This window comes from Heptranchias perlo, chromosome 14 (assembly GCF_035084215.1).
Source record: "Heptranchias perlo isolate sHepPer1 chromosome 14, sHepPer1.hap1, whole genome shotgun sequence".
Classification (NCBI taxonomy): domain Eukaryota; kingdom Metazoa; phylum Chordata; class Chondrichthyes; order Hexanchiformes; family Hexanchidae; genus Heptranchias; species Heptranchias perlo.
In genome coordinates this window covers 24579233-24590428 of record NC_090338.1, presented here as the reverse complement: position 1 = coordinate 24590428, position 11196 = coordinate 24579233, and positions in this window count along the sequence as shown.

Here is an 11196-nt window from a genome sequence, read left to right as displayed (position 1 = left end):
TGCTATTCTGTGGCTCATTAAAGGATAATTAGATGAAGAAGGTCATTCAGCCCATTTTAGTTAATCCATCTAGAAAGAGCCTCTGCCCTGTGGAATCCAATTGTTTCTTATATAATTCCAGGGTTTTTGCCTCCACCATTCTACTCAGGAGTTCATTCTATGTATTGATCACTCTTCAATTTAACTTGCTGCTATAAATCCTAAATTTTCCTTTTTCTTGTTTGAATCCGTGTCCTTTTGTTCTAATCTCAGTTGTCCCAATTTAGTTGGAAGTAATTTTCTGTATTTACCCTTTCCATATCATTTAATATCCTATATACACCTCAATAAGATCACCTCTCAATCACCTCTTTTCAATGTTGAAAAGCCCAAGTTTCTCCAGTCTTTATTCATAACTCAAATGTTTAACACTAGAGGTCACCCTCATGGTTCTTCTCTGTATTGTCTCCAGCGTCTGAATATTTCCCCTATGTCTGGGTGACCAGAACTGAATACAATACTCAAGATATGGGCTGACCAGAGCACTATATAGTTTGACCATGACTTCCTCTGACCAGTTCTTTATTGCTTTGGTTATTTCATTCAGTATCTAGCTATGAGTGGAAGACCCTTCTCAGCACCTCTCCCCGCCCTGACATAATTCGTCTAATAAATATTGGTTGTTTTCTACCCTTCAACCAATTTCTTATCCATTCTCAAGATATACCCTGAATCCCCACAGCTTTAAGCTTCACCTTTAAGCTTCACCTTTAAGCCTTTCATGTGAAACTTCGTCAAATGATTTTTGGAAGTCTAGGTTTACCACTTGTACAGTCCTCTTGAGATATTGCTTCCTCAAAGAAGTCAAAGAGGTTGGTTAGGCAGGATCTTCCCCTTCTGAATATATGTTGTCTGTAGTTCCTAGGTTATTGTTGTATAGATAATCCCCAAGTTCACTCCTCATAATCAATTGCATTATTTGATAGGGTACTGAGGTAAAACTAATGGGTCTGTAGTTGCCTGTGTCTGCTTTGTTGCCCTTTTGAAAATAGGCTTATAATTATCAGTTTCTGATCTACTGGTATCTCCTAGTGTCCATAATGTTTGTTAATACCTCATAATTCTCCTGCATTACAACAGTGACTACACTTCAAAAGTACTTCATTGGCTGTAAAGCGCTTTGGGACGTCCTGAGGTCGTGAAAGATGCTATATAAATGCAAGTTCTTTCTTTTCCCCGAAATTAACGGCAGGACCTCAATATCATATTTTTGGTCTGTTTCCTGCCCGGCATCCGGCCAAATTCACAGCCTGGCCGGCCTGAGGAGGGCAAACCAGCGGCAGGAAGCCACAGCCAGGGACCCTCGGGGACGGTCTCTGGCAGGCGGGAGGGGGGACGGTCTGCCATCACAGCTGGGGGGGTTGTTGGTGGGGAAAGATTGTACATCAGGACCGAAGGGCGAGATCGCACGTCGGGGCCGAAGGGCGAGATCGCACGTCGGGGCCGAAGGGCGAGATCGCACGTCGGGGCCGAAGGGAGAGATCGCACGTCGGGGCCGAAGGGAGAGATCGCACGTCGGGGCCGAAGGGAGAGATCGCACGTCGGGGCCGAAGGGAGAGATCGCACGTCGGGGCCGAAGGGAGAGATCGCACGTCGGGGCCGAAGGGAGAGATCGCACGTCGGGGCCGAAGGGAGAGATCGCACGTCGGGGCCGAAGGGAGAGATCGCACGTCGGGGCCGAAGGGAGAGATCGCACGTCGGGGCCGAAGGGCGAGATCGCACGTCGGGGCCGAAGGGCGAGATCGTACGTCGGGGCCGAAGGGAGAGATCGCAACATCTGGACCGAAGGGCGAGATCGTACATCGGGACCGAAAGGTGAGATCGGCCATCGGGACCGAAGGGCGAGATCGTACATCGGGACCGAAGGGAGAGATCGTACATCGGGACCGAAAGGCGAGATCGGCCATCGGGACCGAAGGGCGAGATCGTACATCGGGACCGAAGGGAGAGATCGTACATCGGGACCGAAAGGCGAGATCGGCCATCGGGACCGAAGGGCGAGATCGTACATCGGGACCGAAGGGAGAGATCGTACATCGGGACCGAAAGGTGAGATCGGCCATCGGGACCGAAGGGAGAGATCGTACATCGGGACCCAAGGGCGAGATCGTACATCGGGACCGAAAGGTGAGATCGGCCATCGGGACCGAAGGGCGAGATCGGCCATCGGGACCGAAGGGAGAGATCGGCCATCGGGACCGAAAGGTGAGATCGGCCATCGGGACCGAAGGGAGAGATCGTACATCGGGACCGAAGGAAGAGATCGGCCATCGGGACCGAAGGGAGAGATCGTACATCGGGACCGAAGGGAGAGATCGTACATCGGGACCGAAAGGTGAAATCGGCCATCGGGACCCAAGGGCGAGATCGGCCATCGCAGCAGGGGGAGAAAGAGGCTGCGTTCGGCAGGGAGGAAGCTGAAGGATTCCTTGAGGGGCTGGGAGAAGCACTCCTGCTCCTCCTGGCCCACAAGGAGTCTGAGAAAGACTCCCGCCTCCCTTTCACTGCCGGGTTTCCCGACCCCCGGGAATTCCATGCAGCAGCAGTGAATTTTAAATCAGGCTCCCAATTGCCCTGTGGGAACCCGATTTAAATATGATAATGAAGTGCCCCTCCTCTCCACGGCGAGGCACACGGACGCTACGATATCCGTCGCCGTATTAAAGGCGGTGCCCGTGCGCTAGGCGTGATAGGGACGCATCCCCCTATTTAAGTATCTAACCCCCCCACCCTCTCACGACCCTCTTCCACCCATCGTGGGGGAGTTAATATCGAGGCCATTAATTCTGCTTAGGTTATCTCCAGTCATGGAGGGTATGTTGCTCATCTCTTCCCTATGAATACTTGGAGGAAGTAATCATTCAGAATACTAACTATCTCATGCTCTCTTCTACATTTTTATGGTTCTCACTTGAAGTACTGAAAGAATTCTTTCCATTCTGTTTTGCATCTGGAGCTGTGCTTTTTCCAGGTCTCTGCCCTTCTGACCACCCTTTTAACATGTTTCTACACATTCCCATAGACATTCCAGTGACCCCTTTCTCTTTCTCCCTGCGGGATTTGTAGAATTTGTTATTCCCCCTTATTTTACTTCTAACTACTTTGGTAATCCATTTAGGGTCACACTTGTTTAGTTAATGCTTGCTGATTCTACGTATATATTTGTCCTGCATTTTCAACAGTTATGCCTTTTCACGATTTTCCACTTATCTTCTACTTCCTTCCAAATCAATTTGTCTCAGCTGTTCCCTTATTTCATTGAAATGAGTCATTTTAAAGTTATATATCTTACTCCTGGTCCTTGCAATTTCTGAATCCCAGATAAATGTCACTGTCCCTCAAGTGTGCCACAGCTTTCATTTCTTGTATGTTGTCCTGGGCACTTAAGAATACTAGGACAAGATATGCCTTTGACTATCCTTAAAATAATAAAGCAACGTGTCAGCTCATAAGTAACATCAGTACATTAATTAATTCTTTATTATCTTGTTCTTACCTTTTTTGCTGTATCTGATTAGTTGTGGCTTGTTGCAGCTTTCTCCATCCTGTTGATGAGCTCCTTATCCATGTCAAGAAGTTGTATTCATTGATCAGTGAGTACTATCAAAACGTTTTTGCAACACCAGCGATGTGATGTGTTTGGTTAAAGAGTAATTGCCTTCGGGTAGGCCAGGCGTGTCAGTAGATTTGTTCCTGCACGTTGTACCAATTCCAGTGGACAGCACATTTGCCATTTGTAAAGTTTTCTTTTGTTGCCCTGAGCTCACTCTTTCAACTACAAACTCACTTTCCAGGTCAGCAATTGAATATGGAAGGATGGAGCAGACTCAAGGAATGGGCAGGGGATAATGCATCATTTATAACCATTGTACATAAATTCTCATGGTAGAAATTGTAATGGTTATGTTTTTTGATAAGACAGCAGAATTGTCAGTGTCAATACATTAATTCTTCTTCTCATCCTTTGACGTTAATAAATAATGCATATACTATGTTAAAATCAACTAAGCCACATTAAGCACTTCAGAAACACAATCACCAATGATTCAAGATGGTTATAATCATCAGTAACTTAATCTGAATGGTTCTGCATCGCAATCTATCTCCCTATTTAGCACGTAAACAGTAATATATTCTGCAATTAAACAGTTTTAAAATTGTACAGCAGTGGCAGGTTGCCAACACTATCCCCATTATATTTCAAAATAAACTTCTTACTGGAATTGCGCCTTTGCCCTTTCTGAAATTGCTTTTTGTAAAATCAATCATTTCTCTGTGAAGTCCCAGTTACTCATATCCATCTAGTTCTCCATTATCGCACCAACTGAGTCTGCCTTCCAAAATTAGATTGGTAATCACTGCAATACTGCTTTATCACTTTTGCAAGACAATGCAGCCTTTTTGCAGCTTGAAAGCTTATTTTGGTAATGAAGATAAAGTCATAAAAAAAAGGAGAGCAATATGTTTCAGTAACATCAACACTACAAAAACTATGCAGCTTCATTCAATTATTTCACTCGCCGCTTTTCAAACGGCTGTGGTTACACCTGGTACAATCTTTTTTTATTATTAAATTAGTTGACAATTAAATGAAACAAATGTTTGTTCACCGTGTGAACTTTATAATTGTTAGCTGCTCATTACACTGGCACTGAAGTGCAGAATTGTTTTTTTTTATTCGTTCATGGGATGTAGGCGTCGCTGGCGAGGCCAGCATTTATTGCCCATCCCTAATTGCCCTTGAGAAGGTGGTGGTGAGACGCCTTCTTGAACCGCTGCAGTCCGTGTGGTGACGGTTCTCCCACAGTGCTGTTAGGAAGGGAGTTCCAGGATTTTGACCCAGCGACGATGAAGGAACGGCGATATATTTCCAAGTCGGGATGGTGTGTGACTTGGAGGGGAACGTGCAGGTGGTGTTGTTCCCATGTACCTGCTGCTCTTGTCCTTCTAGGTGGTAGAGGTCGCAGGTTTGGGAGGTGCTGTTGAAGAAGCCTTGGCGAGTTGCTGCAGTGCATCCTGTGGACGGTACACACTGCAGCCACTGTGCACCGGTGGTGAAGGGAGTGAATGTTTAGGGTGGTGGATGGGGTGCCAATCAAGCGGGCTGCTTTGTCCTGGATGGTGTCGAGCTTCTTGAGTGCTGATGGAGCTGCACTCATCCAGGAAAGTTCATATCTCACCATAGAAATTTGTGAAACTAAATTCAATAAAATCTGATAATTTGTAAGCTGCCATTTTGTTGTAAAAACTCAATTGGTTCAGTAATGTCCTTCACAGGAGGGAACCTACTTGGTCTGATCTACAAGCCACTCTGTTGTAAATAATTGCTAGGAAAGAAGACACACCACCACCTTCACAGGGCAACTGGCTTTTAGGCAATAAATGCATTCTTGCAAGCTAGTGTCTGAGATCGAATAGAAAAAAATATAGCGCACTTCCCCCTCCCCCCACCCCCCCCCCCATGAGGTCCCGAGAGCTAACCTGTCAGACCTATTGAATCATGGTGGGAACAGCCAGGAAGCAGGCTGCAGAAGCGCTATTTAAAGGGATCCTCACCTCCATTAAGGTTAGTCTCTGGTTAGTCATCTTAGGTTGCTAGGGTCCTTCTGGGCCTTTTTTTGTCTGTTTTAGTTGCAGTGGCAGTGTTTACAAATTTCTCACAAGTTTTTTGGAGGTGCAGGGGTGTTTCTGCACTTTACATTAAGTATTATTATTTTTATGATGGATGTTCTGCTGGATGTACTGTTGGGAGTGGAGGATGAGGAGCAGCAGCACCAGCAAGGAAGAGTCCAAAGACCTGGAGATGGTGCTAGTAGAGGATGAAGGAGGGAAGGGCACAGGAGGCCCTACACCGTACACATATTCATGAACTGCATTTCCTACTTCAACTGGACTGAGGAGCAGTGTCTCCTTCACCAGAGAAGCTGTCACTAAGCTGTGTCACCTTTTGCAGTTCCAACTGGAGCTGCGCATCAGGGCATGGAAAGCACTGTGGCATTCCAGGCTGAAACAGGTGACAAAAGCAACATCACCCAGTTTGCTGTCCACTACTGCATCAGGGATGTGACGGAAGTGTTGTACTCCAAGAGGAATCAATTCATCTCCTTCTGCAAAGGAGGCAGGGAAACAACACGAAAGAGCTGTGGGTTTCTCCAGGATAACAGGCTTCCCACAGGTGCAAGGCATTATAGACTGCACGCACAGACTTAGGTGCACCATGTGAAGGCTCAGGGACCTATGCCAAATGGAAGGGACTCTATTCCCTGAACGTTCTGCTCGTGTGCGACAAGAGGCAGTGCATTATGCAGTTCTGTGCCCAGTTTCCTGGCAAGTCATGATGCCTTTATCCTGGGCCAATCCTCAGTAATGCCTCTCTTCCATCCAGACTATCGGGTGTCAGGCTGGCTGCTTGGGGACAAAGAGTCTCCCCTAACCACTCCTATCAGGAACCTGGGCACAGACACTGAGGAGCATTATAATCGGAGCCATGCCTCCACCAGAGTTCTCCTAGAGCAGACCAATCATCATTCTGAAGCAGGGGTTTTGCTGCTTGGACCATCCTGGAGGAGTTTTGTTATACAGCCCAGATAGAGTCTCGAAATTCATCATCATCTGCTGCATCCTCCAAAACTTTGCCCTGCAAAGGGGCCAACCCTTAGAGACACCCTTAGGGAGGAAGAAGTGCAGGAGCAGGAGTAGGAAGATCAGTAGGAAGTTCAGGATACGACTTATCCCATCAGCTGCAGGAGCTGCGAGGCAGCAAATCATCGAGCAGAGGTTCACTTGAATCATTCCTCCCCTCCTCAATGCACCACCAATCCCTCCTCCCATCTCACCAAGGTCCTTACACCTACCCCATGAATGCCCTCAAAATGTCGACCAATTACGTATCTATTTTAAATATTTTCACCGATTTATTTTCAGTACCAGCCTTTCCAGAGGAACTGTATCAAAGGCTTTACTGAAATGCAAGTACACCACATCCACTGCCTTACTCCTAACAAGCTCCTTTGTCACACCCTCATAGAAAACCAGTAAGTTAGATTGACGAGATTTCCCCTTCATGAACTCATATTGGCTATCTTGTATGATTTTATTTCTATCCAGATGCTCTATGATCTTATCTTCAATAAGGGTTTCAATAACTTTACCCATAATATTACAATAAATAAATTTACAGAAATTAATGCCAAAAAAACAGCACTTGATAGCACATTGACCGTACTTGGTAGCGGCACTTGTATGATACAATTTCTGGTGCAAGGCAGTGGCAGCAGCTTTTTAAAATAATGTCACGACTTACAGTATTATTATACATAGAATGATAGAATGATACTGCCTGGAAGAAAGCCATAATAAAAATGACTGCAAACTATATCTTAAATATTAAAGCAAAATATTACACAGGCGCAGATCACCCAGGAAGCGAAAGTCCAACTAAACAATGGAAAGTACAGCTGATTAATACAAATTGAGTCCCAAGCTTCCAATCCACAAATAGGGCTTTCAGAAAAAAGCACATAACAAAGATTTACAGCACTGTACAGACAACTCTTGGCCTATGATTCAGCATTCTATTCTGTATTATATCATTTTTATTGGTCTCAAGTTATAGTTGTTATTTTTACTTGTGATTTTTTTTAGCTGGAAGACTTTCTAGAAGCTCAAATAAACTTCACAACATTTTTAGAACGATTTGGTTAGTTTAACTTCATTTATTGGTTCAGTTCTCCTAACTGGTCATTCTGCATTGGTGGTTTTCATATGTCCTTAGAAATTAGGAACATAGGAACATTAGGAACAGGAGTAGGCCATTCAGCCCCTCAGGCCTGCTCCGCCATTCAATTAGATCATAGCTAATCTGTACCTCAACTCCACTTTCCTGCCTTTGCTCCATATCCCTTACCTAACACACATCTATCTATCTCAATCTTGAAACCTCCAATTGTCCGAGCATCCACAGGCTTTTGGGGGAAGAGAGTTCCAATTTGCCACTACCCTTTTTATGAAAAATTGGTTCCTGATTTTGTTCCTGAATGGCTTAATTTTAAGATATGAATCTTAAAAAAATAATTTTAAGGCTATTAGTTTTTCATTGATAGTTCTCAAATCACATTTGATTTGTATAATTCCAGCTCCTCCATTCTAATTAGTTGATATATTTCAATAAGAGTCAAGAAATTTGTATATGAGAAAGTATGATGGTGAAGTGTGACACTAGAGCAACCAGAATATGCATACTATGTATACTATTTTTAGTACAATATATGAAGACCTTCCATAGCATTGCACCTGGTAAATAAGATGATATGCTATTTCTTAATGACAGGAACATTGTATCTTGTAATGCACAAGGTATTATTCTGCTGGTAAGATGGAGTTGTATTTAAGCTAGCCCATCAACACCACAAAGTCTAATTGCTATAAATAAACAAAGCTTGGGATCATTCAGAATTTAATTGTTGTTTGATTCGGGAACTTTGCAAATTGCAACATACTTCTCAGTTTTAGGATGCAGCTCAGAAGCACCAAGCATTTTAAGATTATTTTCCATCTGTAACAAAGTGTGACATTTGGAGTATGACGTTTGCCTGTACTAAGGTATCAGCACTGCACTGAACCAGGCCTCAGAGTTTGCAAATTTGGTGGGCTGGGTCATTTGCATGGCCTGACAGTACCCTTGCCCCCTGGCAGAGTCTGGTGCTTGGAAATGGGAGTGGGAATACAAGTGTATCTGCAGGACTGGCTGCCAGCCTTGGGGTTTGCTGGTTGGTCTTGGAGAACAGCAACCACTAGGCCTCCAGCCCTGAATATCATAGGGAAGGCTGCAAAAAAAGAGCTACTTGCCTTGTCAGGCCTCCCTTGATTTGCCATCTGGCTGCCTCAGAGCCTCCAATATGTTGGTATTCAAGTGCAAGACCTAATGCTAGCTTCTTTGGGCATACTTCAAGAGCACCGTTCAATCACACACTGCAGAAAGTGAGACAGAAGGTGTCTTTTCCTACCTCACTTCAATGGCTTCCCTTCTCCCACGGCTGTTGTCGGTACAGGCCCACATCCACCTCTTTAGAGAAGCCTAGGAAATCCTGGGCCAATGTAAAGGAAGCAGAGGTCAAACATTACAGGTCTCTGCCCACTTTTCTTCCCTGTAGTGCGTGGGAAGTCAGTGTTCACTAGGTACTATGGGGAGGGATTTCAGGGCCATCATTTTTAATCTATTAAATATATATCACTGTTAAAGTTGTTTGAGTTTTTAAGTATGATGTATGAAACCAGAGCCAAGTCAAGAATAAAACTTTCAAATTGTGGTCAGAACTTAAATTCTATTTTGTTTTGTTTTCCATTAATGCAACTATTCAATGAGATATTATTGTGGGTAAGATATTACGGCCATTGACTATTTCAACAATGTACACACTACTTCAAAGGCCAATGCACAGCACACGGTAATATAAGCCCTTTTAGGTCTTAAAACAGCTAACATACATCATCGATTCACAAGGTTAAGACAATGAGAAAAGATTTCAGTCTGCTCCTAATTTCAAATTAGTAACACTTTAAGGTCTCTTAAACCAATAAAAAAAAATGTCTTCATTGATTTCCAATTTTAGACGTGTGTCTTCAGATACTGCAGAAAGTTTTCATTTTATTTCACTTAGCGTCTGCCAGATGCCTGCCAGTGCTCGTTTTCAAGCCTGTCACTAGGGAACAGCAGATTCCTGAGAACTGAGCTTCTTCACACTCTCTGCAAACCTGCAGAAATGTAATTAGTGTTTTGGCATCGAAGTTATAAAAATCCCTTCATCTGTGCAGTAGAAAAATATTTCAAAGGTGTGCATTAATGAAACAGACTTCTTTTTATGGTCTGTTGTCAAGACCAGGTACGAACAATTTTGTCAATTCAGATCCAAGTCAAATTATATAATTCAGTATGATACAGTACTTTTGTAGTATTTCTCTAATAATGTACTTTATTCAAAACCTCAAAAGAGGCCCCTCCCTACTGTAACCCAATAGTGTGTGGCATGTCTCTCTCCCAGTGCCATCACTCAGCATGATTGGTAAGCTCTTGCCAATTACTAATATTCTGAATCTAACGGCATTTTTATGCCATGCCCTACGTCAATTGGGAACTGAATTGAGATTGTTGGAACACATTTCAATTAACACCTTAAATCATCAGAGAGAAGAATCCCATTTTCCTGTGCATAAACAGAACCCCCGGTGTTAAGAGTCAATAACATAGCAGTATTCTAACACAGTCTCTTCGTCTGATCAATCAATGAATGTTCCTCTCTTAGCCTTGAGAACAAAAACAAGAGATAAATCATATTCAAGGGTTCAGGCTTGTCAAACAATGTGATACCCCAGTGTAATAACATTTAGAACTGAACCATTTCTCATTATAAATCTAAACCAGGTAGTTTGCTACATCATTCCCAATATGCCATCAGATGTCAACTGTTCAGGTCCATCATCTGTCAACACTGGAGTACTGCACAGAGCAGCAACAGGAAAATGCTTCCAAGATAATTTTGTAGACCACTTTTTTGTTGTTGTTTTGTTAACTGAGAAAATTAAATCCTTTGGGGCAGATTTTCGTCTTCACCGCCTGGGTGGTGATCTGGTGGAGCGGATCAGGCAGGTTCTATAAAGGGTGGACGATCCATTCTGCCAGGTTACTGAAGACAAAAATCTATCCCATTATCCGTGATTTTACATGGCTTCGTTGGAGGGGTAGAGCCAGGCGAGGGGAGGACGGGCATTAGAAAATTGCACACGCAGCCTAATTCCCAGCATCTTGCATTTTGCGATGAAGTAAAATGCCATCTTTATCCAAGCTGCACAGGTGACCAGAGCAAGCCTCATTAAACATGCAAAAACCATTTCAATTGGTCCTACACTGGATTCAATAGCTTTCTTACAGCCTGGTTGTCAATGTCGCCACTGGGTGCAAGTGTGTGGATGGCCTGAGCTGCAGAACTTGGCTTCTTAAAGGTATCTCTTTTATTGTCGTTTGGATAGTTTGAATTTTTTCACCTTGTTGTATTGTTTTATCTATATTTGCTGTAAGGATTTCGCAGAGATTCATGGATCTGGACGATAGTTCCGACAAAGAAAGCCACCTGATGCAGTAGTTTTGTGAATCAAAGTGAT